Raw genomic sequence first — 15,921 nt, 5'->3', positions numbered from 1 at the left:
AATGTGTAGACAAAACAACAAAGATAAATTAAAGTAAATGAAAGCACAAAGAGAGAGAGAGAGAGAGAGAGAGAGAGAGAGAGAGAGAGAGAGAGAGAGAGAGAGAGAGAGAGAGAGAGAGAGAGAGAGAGAGAGAGAGAGAGAGAGAGAGAATATGCTAATAGAGAGAAAAAGAACAACCATTAGCTACCGAGGGAGGAAGGGACGAGGAAGTGCATTCACGTTCCAAGGTGGAGCGTACAAAGGAAGGTCTGTCCGTAATGTTTCGTCTCCTGAACCAACCGACAACACGGCCTTGGGGGGGGGGAGCGGGGGGGGGGGGAGGTAAGGACGAAGCAGAAACAACAACAACAGCAACAGCAACCTCTACTTCTTTTTGTGTTGTTGTTGTTTTCGCTTTGAGTTGCTTCCAATATATACTGCTAAAAAATCAATGCTACGAGGAGGGGGGGGGGGGGGAGAGGGTGGTCGGGAACAGGAACAGAAACAACAACAACAATAACAACAACAACAACAACAACAACAACAACAACAACAACAACAACAACAACAACGACAGCAACAGCATCTACTTATTTTTGTTTGTTGTTGTATTTCCCTTGAGTTGCTTCCTATACTGCTAGAAAAATAATACTACAAGGAGGGGGAGAGGAGGGAGGGAGGGAACAGCAACAGAAACAACAACAATAACAACAACAACAGCAACAGCATCTATTTCTTTTCGTGTTGTTGTTGTTTTCGCTTTGAGTTGCTTCCTATATATACTGCTAAAAAATCAATACTACGAGGAGGGGGGGGGGAGAGGGTGGTAGGGAACAGGAACAGAAACAACAACAACAACAATAACGACAACAACAACAACAACAACAGCATCTACTTATTTTTGTTTGTTGTTGTTTTTCCCTTGAGTTGCTTCCTATACTGCTAGGAAATTCAATACTATGAGGAGGGGGGGGGGGGTAGGAGGGAGGCAGGAAACAAGAATAGAAACAACAACAACAACAACATCTACAACTTTTTTTTTACTTTTAATATTCTTTTCCTTTGAGTTGCTTCCTTTACTGTAAATAAAAAAAAATACTACCACTAATAAACCAATTTGACAGATACCATTAACACCTCCACCACCATCACCAATAAGTAACAATAACAATAACAAATTAGAGCAACAAGGAAAACAAAAACAAACATAACTAATCTCTATTGATAAAGCGGGGAAGAACCAGCTAAGGGGAAGACAGACTAAGGGGTATTCCTCTTAATTTTCCTCCCCCCTCCTCTCCCCACCTTACCCCCTCCTTTCCCCACCTTCCCCCCTCCTCTCCCTTCTCCCCTGCGCCTAAATCATTATGCAAACAAACTAAGAGATGGCCTGTCCTCACTGGTCTTCCCCCTCCTCCTCCTCCCCTCCCCCCCTTCTTCCCCAAACAAAACCAGCCAATCCCCGCCCTTCCTTACCCCCGCGTCCTTGCTGCGTGGGAGGCGGGGGAGGCGGGAGAGGAGGAAGGCTTTAGGGGAGGGGGAAAGTAGGAAGCGAAGGACGGAGAAAGGAGGGGATGGATAACAGGAGTCCACGGAAGAGGAGGAGGAGGAGGAGGAGGAGGAGGAGGAGGAGGAAGGGATAATGACAAAACTGATGAAGAGGGGAAGTGAATGATGTAGTTGCAAAGGAAGGAAAAAGAAGGAAAATGGTAGAGAACAAACAAAAAAAAGAAGAGGAGGAGGAGGAGGAAAAGGAGGAACGTGTAACAACAGGAGAGGAAGAAAAGTGGTGAAAAAAGGAAATGGGACAGACATAACCGAGGCAAGAAAGGAGGAGGAGGAGAAGGAGGAGGAGGAGGAAGAGGAGGAGGAAGAAGAACGAGTACCCAGAAAAGATAATGACAAGATTGGTGTAGAAGGGAATATGGTCGAGGCGGTTGGGAAACAAGGAAAATAAAGAAGGTACAGGGAGAGAACAGACACGAGAGGAAGGGAGGAAGAAGGAAGGGTACAGGGAAGGAGGAGGAGCAGAAGAGGAGGAACGAAGTAACAGGAAAGAATAATAACAAAACTGGTGAAAAAAAAAGGAATGGGTGGAAGACTAGAAGTGGTTGGGAAAGCATGAAAATAAGGAAGGTGGAAGAAGAGAGCAGATCATGAGAACGGGGAAGAAAGAGGAGGAAGAAGAGGAACAAGGAGGAGACAAGACAAGTGAAGAGGAAAAGTGCATGTAAGTAGTTTGTAAAGTAAGAAAATAAGGAAGAAAAAGGGAGATAGATAACAGACGCCGACGGAAGAAAGGAAGAAGAGTACAGGGAAGAGGAAGAAAAGAAGTAACAGAAAGGAATGAAGACAAGACTGATGAAGAAAGGAAGTGTGTGAAAGTAGGTTGGAGGAGGAAAAAAAGAAGGAAAAGAAAGAGGATACGAGAGAGAGAGAGAGAGAGAGAGAGAGAGAGAGAGAGAGAGAGAGAGAGAGAGAGAGAGAGAGAGAGAGAGAGAGAGAGAGAGAGAGAGAGAGATATAGAGAGAGAGAGAGAGAGAGAGAGAGAGAGAGAGAGAGAGAGAGAGAGAGAGAGAGAGAGAGAAAAGGAAACGTTGGAGGAGTAAAAAAAGTAGCTAAAGATAGAGGAAGAGAGAGAGAGAGAGAGAGAGAGAGAGAGAGAGAGAGAGAGAGAGAGAGAGAGAGAGAGAGAGAGAGAGAGAGAGAGAGAGAGAGAGAGAGAGAGAGAGAGAGAGAGAGAGAGAGAGAGAGAGAGAGAGAGAGAGAGAGAGAGAGAGAGAGAGAGAGATAAGCGATGGAGGAAAAGATGGTAAAGGAGAATGTGGAGGAAATGGGAAAATGAGAGATAAAAGGGAATTGTGTGTAAGGGGAAGGAAAAATTATGAAAAGGAGTAAGAGGAAAATGGAAATGAAGAGGAGGAAGGAGGAGAAAGGGAAGTGGAAGGAAAAGATAATGATAATACGACATGGAGAAGGCAGGATAAATATTGGAAGAGGAGCAAGAAAAAAAGGGAGAGGATGAGGAGAAAGTGAATGAGGAATAAGGAAGAAAGAAGAAGGCAGGAGAGAAAATGAATAAAAAGAAAAGGGAGAGAAGGAGGAGAAGGAGGAACAAATAGAGAAAGAAAAGAAGGAGAGGATTGAGAATACGAACAAAAAAAAGAAAAGAAAAGGGAAATGGAAACTGGAAAATGAGAAGAAGGAGGAGGAGTAGGAGGAAGAGGAGGAGGAGGAGGAGGAGGAGGAGGAGGAGGAGGGATAATCGCACGAACAAAAGGAACAAGTGAAAGGAGAGAGAGAGAGAGAGAGAGAGAGAGAGAGAGAGAGAGAGAGAGAGAGAGAGAGAGAGAGAGAGAGAGAGAGAGAGAGAGAGAGAGAGAGAGAGAGAGAGAGAGAGAGAGAGAGAGAGAGAGAGAGAGAGAGAGAAATGAAAGGGAGAAGAAACGAAAGGTCAGATTAAAGGAAAAAAATAACAGCAGAAACATTGGGTGATAGAGAACCAAGAGAGTAGCAACCAGGAAGCAGAGGAGAGAAAGGGAGAAGGGAGGAGGGAGGAGAAAGGAAGAAGAAGAAGAAGAAGAAGAAGAAGAGAAAACAAAGCAGGTGGATATTAGGAGTTCGTGAGAAGGAGAAGGAAGATGAAACAGACAAAAGACGTTAATAAAGGAGGGAGAGGAAAATAAGAAAGATGATAGGAAGAGAAAGGAGAGAAGAGGAGAAAAGACGGAAGTAGATAAAGATATAGAAGGGAAAAGAAAATCAGTAAGAAAAGGTAAAGAAAGGATATGAAAGGCAAATAAAGGAGAGGAAAGGATATGAAAAGAGGAGGAGGAAGAAAAGAAAAGAGTAGATAAAAGGTGGCGGAAGTAGATAGGAGAGAAATTGGAGGTCAAAAGGAAGGAAAAAAAAGACAAAAGCAGGAGAAATGAGAGATGAAAGATGATAAAAGGAAGGAGAGAAGATAAAGAGGAGAGAGAGAGAATGGAGGAGAGATGAAAAAAAATAGAATAAACGAAGATAAAGGAAAGGGGAGTAGAGAGAAAGTACAGATGATGGAGGTAGAAGGTATGAGAGGAGAGAAAAGGAGGGAGGAAAGAAGAGGGGAGAAGAGAAAATAAAAATGAAGGAAAGAGAAGACGGAAGTAGGAGGGTAGGTAAATAGAGGTAGATAGTAGTTCAATAGGGAGGAAGGTAAAAGGGAGGAGGGGAGTTAAAGAAGAAGGAAGGGGATGGAAGGGAAGGGAGAGGAAGAAAAGGAAGAGAAGACTGAAGCAGGTAGACAGGGAGGTAGATATAGGTAGATGGGAAGGTAGCAAAAGTAGGTCACACATGTAGGTAGATTGGTAGATAGATAAGTAACAGAGAGGAAGGTAGGTAGGGAAATATGAAAGGGAAAGGAGGAAAGTAGATGGAATGAATGAAAAGGAAAAGGAAGGAGAGAAAAGAGGTGGAAGAAGTGGAAACGAAAAGGAGGGAGAGGAAAGAATGAAAAGGAGATGAGAGAAAAAGGAAAAGGAAGGAAAGGAAAATAAATGAAAGGAGAGAAAAGGGAGAGGAGGGAGAAGAAAAGATAAGAGGAGGGAAAAGGAAAACAAGAGAAGAAAAGATATGGAAACAGGGAAAAGGAAAAGAAGGAAGAGGAAAGAAGATAAGAGAAATGAAAAAGACATGGAGGGAGAAAAACAGATGGAGGAAAGGAAAAGGAAATAAAAAGAATTTAGAAGGAATGCAAAAAAAGTAGAAGGAAGAGGAGGAGGAGAGAGATGAAAGGAAAGGAATGAAAGAGAAAAGAAGGGAGAAGAAAAGATGAGAGATAGGAAAATGAAAACAAGAGAAGAAAAGATATGGAAAAAAGAGAAAAGGAAAAAAAGGAAGAGGAAAGAAGATTAAATAAATGAAAAAAAATACATAGAGGAAAAAAAAACAGATGGAAAAAGTAAAAAAAAAAGGAGATATAAAGAACAAATTAGAAGGAATGCAAAAAGTAGAGGAGGAGGAGGAGGAGGAGGAGGAGGGAGGAGACGGAAGTAGGGAGATAACCAGGTAGAGGAAGGTTGATGAAGAAGAAGTGGATATGTAAGTAGATGTAAGTAGCTCGCCCTTGAGGTAATAAAGTGGAGGAAAAGCTTGACACTCTCTCCACTCCTCCACTTCCTCGTGCATGCCCCTCCACCGTCCCTCCACCAGCTCCACTTGCCTCCTGACCCGTGACCAGCCCGCACAATGAGTCTTTCCCCCCGCCCCCCCCTTACCCCCCTCCCCTCTCCCCCTTCTCTCCACCTGTTTAGCAAGTTCTCTCTCTCTCTCTCTCTCTCTCTCTCTCTCTCTCTCTCTCTCTCTCTGTGCAGGAAAATTACAGATGACAACTATATGAGTAACGTAGATGATGATGGTGATGATGATGGGGAGGAGGAGGAGGAGGAGGAAAGCATGGAAACATGGCAACATGGACTAGCAGGCAGCAGAAAGCCTGTTGGCTCATTACTAGGCTGCCTGCGTTCAGTGATTTAATCAATCCGTTTGCCATAGGAGTGGCTTGCAGGGAAGGATTAAAGTACTTGTGCATCTACTCTTGGGAACGTTCAGTTCACTCCCGATGCAGCAAAGTGGCGATCAATATGTTTCTTGAAGGAGTTGATGGTCTCTGCGCTAACCACTTCTGCAGGAAGGCTGTTCCAGTGGCGAACAACTCTATTCGAGAAATAACCCCTGCCGATGTCGGTATTGCATCGCTTTGCTTGAATTGATTTTCCGTTGTTTCTTGTCCTCGGGTTAGTTTGTAGCGTGAAGAGTTTGGAGTGATCAACGTTGCTGAGCTTGTTCAGGTACTTAAAGACTTGTATCATGTCTCCCCGCAGTCGTCTCTTTTCCAACGTGAAGAGGTTGAGTCGCTCGAGTCGCTCTTCATAGGGCTTCGTCCTCAGTGATGGTATCATCTTCGTGGCGCGGCGCTGTACTCTCTCAAGTAATTCAATGTCTTTCCTGTAATTAGGAGACCAGAATTGCATGGCGTATTCCAGGTGGGGCCTTACCAGCGAATTATACAAGGATAACATAACTCCCGGCGTCTTGTATTCGAAGTTCCTCGCTATGAACCAAAGCATTGTATTGGCTTTCCTACAGGCGGACTTGGAGGAGGAAGAGGAGGAGGAGGAGGAGGAGGAGGAGGAGGAGAAAGTTTATAATGATGGTGAGAATAAAGATGAAGAAAAAAGAAAAAAATGAAATGAAAAAGAAAAGAAATTAGGATGGAAAAGAGAACGAACACAAATATGAATAAAGAAGAAGGAAAAAAAGGGGGAAGGAAAAGAAGAAATTGAAGAACATTTTGAAAAGCGGAAATAATTATGAAGCTGAAAACGAAAAAAAAGGAAAAAAAGAGGAAAACGAGAAAGAGGAGGGAGAAGAGGAAGAACAAAAGTGAAGAACAAATGAAAAAGAAGAAAGGACGATGAGGAAAAACGAAGCTAAACATGGAAGATGTGAAAGAAAAAAAAGAGAAGAAGAAAATATGGAGAAGAAAATAAGAAAAAAAAATATGAAAAAAAAGAAATGGGAATGAAGAAGAAAAAAATGGTTAAATGTGTAGGAAAAATAAGAGAAAGAAGAAACAGAAGGAAAAGAAGAAAAATATAAAGAAATCTAGAAAGGAGAAAAAAAATATATGAAGCAGAAAACGAAGACAAATATGAAAGGAAAAGAAGAGGACGAAGGAAAAGAAAAGGGGAGGAGGGGAAGAAGATGATGATGGAAAATATGAACTAGAAGAATGATGAAACAGAAAACCAAGACATATAAGGAAAAAGAAGAAAGGGAAGAAAAGGGAAAGGAGAAGAAAATATGCAGAAAAAAATAAGAAAAATGCGAAAAAAAGAGAATGAAGAAAAAAAAGAAGGCAAATATGGAAGAAGAAGAAGAAGAGGAAGAGGAAGAAAAGTTGAAATAGAAATACAAAAAATAAAAGAAATTATAAAGAAGCAAAAAACACAGCAGATATGGAAAATGAAGAAGAATATGAGAAAGAACATGAATGAGTGGAGGAAGAAGAGAAAGCAGATAAGGAAAAAGAAGAAAGGGAAGAAAAGAGAAAGGAGAAGAAAATATGGAGAAAAAATATGAAAAATGCGAAAAAAAGAGACTGAAGAAGAAAAACGAGGGAAAATATGGAAGAGGAAGAAGAGGAAGAAGAAAAGCTGAAACAGAAATACAAAAAAATAAAATAAAAAGGATAAAGAAACAGAATACACAGCAAATATTGAAAATGAAGAAGAATATGAGAAGAAAAGAACATGAAGGAGGAGGGGAGGAAGAAGAAAAAGCAGATGAAGGAATAGAAGGAAAATAAGCAAAAGCAGATGACACAAAAAACATGATGGGAGCAGGTCGTTTCCTCGGCCCAGAGCAAACCCAACATACGCCCCCCAGCACCCCCGGACACACCACACCCCGCCATCCGTCACCATCACTCACGCCGCCGGTTTTCGCGCAGACAGCCGACCACTTGTGCTTTTTCCTTCCTCTCCCGCCTCGTTATCTCCTCTTCCTGCACACTCACCGAGGAAGTAGCCACACCCACCCTCCTCCCCCAGCACGTGAGGAAATAAAAAAACTCTGTAATATAAGTTAGTCAATAGTTAACGATAGCAATAATAGTTAACCAAGCGTGAAGGATCATTGTAGCGACCCCAAGTAGAGAAAAGCTGGAAGAAGAAGAAGAAGAAATAATAGTTAACCAAGCAATCGTCAACATTTGTTCTTCCAGCGTGTTTGTCCTGCAGTTAACGAGTAGTGGTTGAAGATGATGATGATAGTGATGATGACTCCCAGAAGATGAATACAAACAGCTGACCATATCCACGTCATCACCCACGTTGAAGAAGAATCAACAGAGTACAATAAACCACTGTGCATGGTTTTCCTAGAGCCTAGACCATAAGAAAGTATTATTTTTTTTTACAGCAGAGGAGTCAGTTCAAGGGCATAAAAAAAGGTAACAAATGTTTAAAAAAAAAAGCCCGCTACTCACTGCTCCTAAAAAGAGTTAGAGGAGTGGCCGAAAGAGAGGTCAATTTCGGGAGGAGAGGTGTCCTGATACCCTCCTCTTGAAAGAATTCAAGTCGTAGGCAGGAAGAAATACAGATGAAGGAAGATTGTTCCAGAGTTTACCAGCGTGAGGGATGAAAGAGTGAAGATGCTGGTTAACTCTTGCGTAAGGAATTTGGACAGTAAAGGGATGAGCTTGAGTAGAAAGTCGTGTGTGGCGAGGCCGCGGGCGGGGGGGAGGCATGTAGTTAGCAAGTTCAGAAGAGCAGTCAGCGTGAAAATATCGATAGAAGATAGAAAGAGAGGCAACATGGCGGCGAAATTTAAGAGGTAGAAGACTATCAGTAAGAGGAGGAGAGCTGATGAAACGAAGAGCCTTACGGCCGTAGTATTAATCTCCCCCATTCCCGTTCCCATCCCATCCCTTTTCCTTGGCTGTGACCCGCAGTTTTAAGCGTCCCCGGGGGTTGGGGTTGATTAACACTACATGGAGAGAGAGCGGATGGGGTCGAAAAAGTGTTGACTCCGCGGGGTGCGAGGCAGGACATCTTTAGGTTCCGCTTCGTATATTTCATGAATAAATAGTGTTCTATTTGCTATTATAGAAGAAAATATATTGAAAAGTATCAGAATATTTCTATGACTGATATTGTATTGCAAACTTTGCTGAAGTTAATATATTTCTTTTAGTTTGTAAAGACTCTTGTGTTTCCATTTGATCGTAAACATACAGTTATTCCTGAAGATTTCTTTATAATTGCCCCAAAAATGGCAAAAGACGGCAGATAGATGACTAAATATGGCATTATTATAGTAATACTTAACATATACCATAAAAAAAGGGCATTTCTTGGTGACCACCTTGACTTAAGACAAAAATGCCACCAATGACACGACCTGGCAACCCCTATGTGTCTGCCCCATGGGTGCCCAGGTGTGTGACCAGTCATGGCTACCAACCTGTCTCATAAATTAACTTACCCGCGTTACCTGTTATTTACATGTAGATCAACAACGCTATTGTTTTGTTTTATGATATATAATGTATATGAATACAATGGTGTGTGAAAAATGCATTATTTATCTCGTTTTCTGTAATTATCGGTTTGAAAGTGCTGCCAACATTATTATGACCTGCGGGTTGGTCTTGTCTGGCCCGCCGGGGACGAGGAGGGGATGGGGCGGTTTGCACATACCCCAGACCCGCGTATGGGGATGGGGACGGAAAGGGAATGGGGAAGATTAATACTACGGCCGTTAGACTCCACTCTGCCCAAAAGAGCTGTGTGAGTGGAGCACCCCCACACGCGAGATGCATACTCCATACGACTCGGTCCAAAGCTACAGTAGCCGCACAGACACTCAATAGCAAGGCGAAAATAATCCATAAGAAAGTGTTGAAATACATGTATCAAGAGTCATCGCGGAGACCATTACAGACTTTTACAGTCCACAAGGAAAGCGAGAAACTCAGAGCCAAGGAAGGTATTCGGCGAGATTACGTAAAATCCTCAAAATTATTAATCAACAGTTTGCGTAGACGCGGTGTTTAAGAAATTAGTGAGATAACATTGAGATAACATAGGTACGTGTGTGTGTATCTCTCTCTCTCTCTCTCTCTCTCTCTCTCTCTCTCTCTCTCTCTCTCTCTCTCTCTCTCTCTCTCTAAAACTATCTATCTATCTATCTATCTATCTACCTCTATCTATCTATCTATCTATCTATTTATCTATCTATCTTTATTTATATATGTAAGAGTAGTATAAAGAAAAATGCTGAATATAACATGGAGAGAATCGGGCATCGTGAATTAAGTAATAAATATTGAAAGTCCCACAATAACGACTAATGACGATAATAAATATGAAATAGATTTGGGCAGGTCATTTACTTTTTATCATGCTTAGAAATGGGAACAGATGGTCAACTAGATTAACAAGAGTGGCAGTCCAGGAATTGTAGAAATCAGAGCGAACAGACGACAGACGACAGAATTAGACCATTATTATAGCCGGAGCAGGACGGAATAGATTAGAGAGAGAGAGAGAGAGAGAGAGAGAGAGAGAGAGAGAGAGAGAGAGAGAGAGAGAGAGAGAGAGAGAGAGAGAGAGAGAGACATACATACATACAGACAGACACAGGCAGACATACATTCATACATACATTCGGAGAGACAGACACACAGACAGACAGACAGGCACACAGACATAGACAGGCATAAAGACACGCGGACACATACATACATAAAGACAGACAGACAAAAACAAGCGCAAATCGTATGAAAAAAGAAAAAATATATATATGAAAAAAGGAAAAACGAAAAATCCCAAATCTTACCCCAACGAGAGAGAGAGAGAGAGAGAGAGAGAGAGAGAGAGTTGGGAAAGGTTTTGTTCTGATTCGGACTAATAAATGTAATGGCTGGTAACGTCCATCCCATCACGCGTGGCGGCCCCCATCGGATTAGCTGCGGCTTCATCATAATCTCTGGCGTCTACGAGGAGCGAGGCTTGTGTCGGCAGCCTTGAGTAACCCGTCTTGCTGTATCTTCGTGTGTAGCATACTCACTCGCTAGGCTCTCGCTCTTTCGTATATCATTAATGCAACGGCCAACAGCGAGATATTCTTCTTAACCATTGCAACCTTAAAAGAGTCTTAGCCCCTTGACCATGGATTTCCTACAATAAGACATCACCAAGCCACAGGAATGGAACAAAAAGTGGCTGCTACAATTCACTGAAGAAAAATGTAAAGTCATGCGCCTTCGGAGGAGATATCCAACATACCAATACCACATGAGAAACACTCCATTATCCAACACAGAGGTAGAGAAAGACATGGGAGTATATGTTGCCAGGCTAACAGTGAAAGCCAATGAGTTAAGGATTGCAATATTGTATCCTTTGACCTGTCCCCGTTAGCTTATGTAAGTCAGTAAGTCACTAGATGAACACGTAAACACACAACTGGCTGCCTTTGATAAGAAACACAATGTCATTCTTGTATAAGCAAAGAGCGGAAACTATTTGAAGCTTAGTATTCACTCCAGTCATTACAGTGTTACAATTTCCTAACTCATCTCCACCATCTCCTCCACCTCCACCTCCTCCTCCTCCTCGTCCTCCATCGCTCCCCCTCCCACCCACTGTCCTTTCTCTGACCTCCACGCGTCTCCTTTCCCGCCTCCTTCCCTCCCTCTCCCTCTCCCGTCTCTCTCGCCTCCTCTCCCTCTCTCTCTCTCTTTCTCTAGCTGTCTCCTCCTTCACTCTATCCCTCTCACTCCTCTTTTTACTGCTGTCTCCTTCCACTCCTTCCTCTTCCTCCCGCTCTCTCTTCTCTCCTTGTCACCTCTCCCTCTTCCTCTTCTTTCTCTCGCTATCTCCTCCACTCTATCCCTCTCACTCTTCTTACTGTTGTTTCCTTTCTTCTTGTCTCCTTTCACTCCCTCCTCCTCCACTCCCTCTTCACGTCCTATCCTTCTCCTTCCTTCTCTCCTTGTCACTCTCGCCCTATCTCCTTCACCATCTTTCTCCTGCTCTCTCCGTATCCTCCAGTCCGTCCTAACTCCTCCCTCTTCTTCTCCTTTTCCTTTTACTTTCTCCTCCGTCAGTCACTCTTCTCACTTTCTTCCTCTCCCTTTTCTTATTTTCTTCTTTATCCTCTTCTCCTATCTCCCTCTTCTTCCTTTTGCTTTCTCCTTTCCCTCTCTCACATCTCTCGTCCTATCTCTCAATCCCTTCTCCTCTCTCCCTCTTCTTCCTCGAACTCTCTCCCTCTCCCAGCCCCTCCTATTCTCTTTCCAACCCATCTTTTCTTTCCTCATTCCCCTCGTAAGCACAATCTTTCCCCGTCTCTCGTTGCCTTTGTTTTTCCTACTGTTTACGCGCCTGCAAGACACACACGGTTGTCCTCTGATTCACCGAGACACCAGAACGAACAGCAACCAACCCGTCATTGAGATGGTGTAAGTTTTTCTTTCTCTTCTGTATATTTACTGAGCAGTCGGGTATGTGGTGAGTGGGCAACGCATGAACTCTCTCTCTCTCTCTCTCTCTCTCTCTCTCTCTCTCTACCTACCTACCCGTGTTCACAAGCGCCACGCCCCTGAAAGAGAAGGTCGTGGTAGGCTGTCGCTGCTTCACCCATACCCAAGGCTTAGGAGCTCCCTGTTTCACGAGGTCCTCCCCGTCAAGTGTTTGCCTCCTGCCCGCTTAGTACTAACCAGTGTTTCCAAATTATCGTACTCAGCCACTCAGCACATCGTATTTTCCGGTTTCTGACGTACAGCTTTTGCAAACAGACACCAGTGACTAAGGATTTTAACGATAACTTTAACTGGAATTTCGTTATCTGTGTGGGTAGGAAGGTTTCGGGCCCTGGAACTGATAATCGCGATGTTTTGAATACGATAATTTGGCACCGCTGGTACTAACCCTTTCCTCTTGCATTTTAGGGGAGGCTTTCTTATTTCACTCCATTCTATCATTACGTCGTAGTGCACCTCTTCCCACTTCTTTGCACATTTTGTTTTCTGGGTATGATGCGGTAGAAGTTAATGAGAAGCTTTGATGATGATAAACTTTCATGGAACACGATTATCAGTCATGCAGTGAATACAAATGGGATAGATACATATAACCAGATACTTTCAAGGATATGCATTAAGTTTTCAGGAACTGGCCTGTGTAGTTTGACCGGCTTCTTGTAGATTTGTACATATGAAATTTTTGTTCCCTTATAACAGATGGAATAGATAATGATACACATGGATTTAGATTAGTTTAGTTTTGCTTTGCCGTTTATTAAATTCCCTGATTTTTTGAACTTACCGATTGGTCTCTCGTAAGCTGCTGTTCCCAGGTAAATCTCTATTCCTTGATAACCGATGAAGTAGGCAACGGTAGAAACGCAATGAGTTTTCTTTTGTTTTCTGTTCGCTGATCAATCTTACTTTCTTTTACTGATTGGCCTCTCGTCGACTTATGCAAATCCTTGTAACTTTATAACCGATTTGCTATGAAACGATTTTCCTGCATCTCTTCAAACACTAATTTTTCTGTTTATTTCACGTCCCAGGCTCATAATTACTCCTATATACACTAATTAAGACATAAATAACCTTGTAAACCATCAATTATAAGCTTTAGTCGCCTTTTTTAACCATATATAAGATAACCGATTTTCCTGCATCTCTTCAAACACTAATTTTCCTGTTTATTTCACGTCCCAGGCTCATAATTACTCCTATATACGCTAATTAAGACATAAATAACCTTGTCAACCATCAATTATAAGCTTTAGCCGCCTTTTTTAACCATATATAAGATTACTGATTTTCCTGCACCTCTTCAAACACTAATTTTCCTGTTTATTTCACGTCCCAGGCTCATAATTACTCCTATATACACTAATTAAGACATAAATAACCTTGTAAACCATCAATTATAAGCTTTAGCCGCCTTTTTTAACCGTATATAAGATTACTGATTTTCCTGCACCTCTTCAAACACTAATTTTCCTGCTAAGACGTAACATATTCAGTTTTCAGTTGTTTTATCGTCTATTAATGTTACTGGTTCTTACTCCCTCTCACTGGTCATGTCCGATAATTGGCCACGAGGAAGTGGACGGTCTAACGGTGAGGAAGCCGCCGCGCCTGTCTGTGTCGGTCTGTGCTGGTCAGGAGAGGGAGGGAGATGCGGGCACCGGGCAGGCCGTGGAGGCATTCCGAGGCAGCGTCATGCAGGCCCGCCATACGCCCTGCATCCTAACGTGTGTGTGTGTGTGTGTGTTGACGTCACTGGAGGGGAGTCGGCGTTCGCTTCTATGAAAGTGCATACGTGTCCTGTTCATTTATTTTACGGTTGGCAGCTTGCAGATTTACCCACTTCCTTAACATTTCCGTATCGTGTTGTGTACCGTCCTAAAGCCAGTATTCATAAAGGTATCGGCGCCTCAGTTCCCCTGTTTGAAAAGCCGATTGTAGAAGTTGCTGGGATTTTCAGTGATATTTATACACGACTTCCGCATCATGAACGACTAAATCACCCATGAGAACCAGGCTAATCCTCTCTGTGGCCTTGGGAACTAGTAATGGGAAGCCGATACGTTTCAGAATGTACACCTTACTCTCACCTTTGCAATGATCCTTTTCAATGCTCGTGTCCATTCACTTGAGATTAAACACACAGCGAAACTTATTCCTTCTACGCTTAATGGATTCAGAGCAGCGAGGGAGCCAGCTGGTCGCCCCCCGCTTCGCCCCTCTCACCTGTACGGGGGGGAGCGAGAGCCACCGCACACCTGAGGCTCATTAAAAACATAACGAGACACCGAGCCGGGCGTGGGAGGCGGGGACGTTGCGGGTGCCTGCTTCTCGGCCGCCTCCGCCTCGCCGCCCACACGCCGCGTCCTCAACAACGGGCATTTATCCTAAGCGGTATTTGTGAAGGTCTGAGGATCGTGCTGTGTCCCCTCCGCGCCCCGCCCTCACGCTCATACCTTCCCCGCTATCACATTCCCCTTACATATGTTTAAAATGTTGTTCTACATGATTTATAAGTCCCTAGCGGTGGGTTGTTGTAGAGGTCACTGAATCATGCTGTACCCCCTCCGCGCCCCGCCCTAAGGCCCATACCATACCCGATATCATTTTTTTTTACAGCAGAGGAGACAGTGCAAGGGCGTAAAAAAAAAAAATAATGAAAAAAAAACCCCGCTACTTACTGATCCTGATATCATACTCCTCATTCTTCCACATTCCTCAATACACGAGTTTAAATGCTGCCCCACACGATACCTTACCTTATGAGTCTCTTGCGATGGTTGGTCAGAAAGGTCACTGATTCATTCTCTGTCCCCTCTTCGCCCCGCCCTAACGCCCATATCATACCCGTTATCATATTTCTCATTCCTCCACATTCCTCAATACACGAGTTTAAATGCTGCCCTACACGATGCCTTACCTTATGAGTCTCTTGCGGTGGCTGGTCAGAAAGGTCACTGATTCATTCTGTCCCCTCTTCGCCCCGCCCTAACGCCCACTTTCCCCACGATCACATTCCTTACACGGCGCCTTACAAGTGTCTAAAATGCTGTTCTACGCGATGATTTATGAGTCCCTTGCAGTATTTTGTTCTAGAGGTCGTTGATTCGTCCTGTGTCCTCTGCTTAACCCCGCCCTGACACCCTTTCTTGCCCTCCTTCCTCATCCAGCGCACCATTTAAGTGTAAAATATTGCCCCAGACTAAAACCTTATGTGCCCTCTCCAGATGTCAAGCAAGAGGGACCTAAACGCTGCTTCCAAGGACACGAACAAGCCAGCATCAAGGGCAAGACGTTAACTCAAGCATGAACATAAAAACTTCACGCCGGACAGTAAGCGGATTGGCGGAACTCACCCAGCGGTACCGTCCCTCGCGTGGCTGGCAGGCGGCGGCGGTGGTGGTGGGTGGCGCTACAAGTCTTGGGCGTCCCTCGACACTTGGCTCCCCTGGCACTAACTGACACTGACGCGGGGCACCACCCACTGCCCCTCTGCCGGCGCCGCGCTCATGAATGGACACGCTGTTGGCCGGCTAGGGAAAGCATGTCGTACCGCAGCGAGGCACCACCACGGACCCATCAGGTGGTTCGGTGGGCAAGCTTGGAGGGCCGCTGACTGGCTTGCATACTGAGGGCGACTGCTGAGTATGCGGAGTGAGTCATATTTGCACCTAACACCTTTGCTGAGTGAGCGGTGTGGTGTGTTATGTATGGGTCGGCATAACTATGAGTAATGTCGAAACGTAAACCTGCTGAATATGAAAATGACACGCCTCGCCGATGAGTGTGACCAAGTGTACCTCAAGGATTCTAGAAACTACTAAGTCTTGGGTTGGTATTGTAAGACA

At 43.8% G+C, this 15,921-nt stretch overlaps 1 protein-coding gene across 1 annotated transcript in view; it reads right to left on the bottom strand.

Annotated features, from left to right (window-relative positions):
- The window catches only part of LOC126986866 (ADP-ribosylation factor-like protein 4C), an 88,143-nt gene extending 72,548 nt beyond the window's left edge, over positions 1-15,595 (bottom strand). Inside the window, exon 1 of the mRNA XM_050843331.1 lies at positions 15,430-15,595. The gene's annotated coding sequence lies outside the window, so the exon portion shown is untranslated. The remainder of the gene's footprint in view (positions 1-15,429) is intronic.
- Between the last annotated feature and the right edge of the window lie 326 nt (positions 15,596-15,921).

Source organism: Eriocheir sinensis, chromosome 63, assembly GCF_024679095.1.
Source record: "Eriocheir sinensis breed Jianghai 21 chromosome 63, ASM2467909v1, whole genome shotgun sequence".
Taxonomy (NCBI): domain Eukaryota; kingdom Metazoa; phylum Arthropoda; class Malacostraca; order Decapoda; family Varunidae; genus Eriocheir; species Eriocheir sinensis.
Note: the sequence above shows the minus strand (reverse complement) of the source record. Positions and strands in the feature narration are given on the sequence as shown.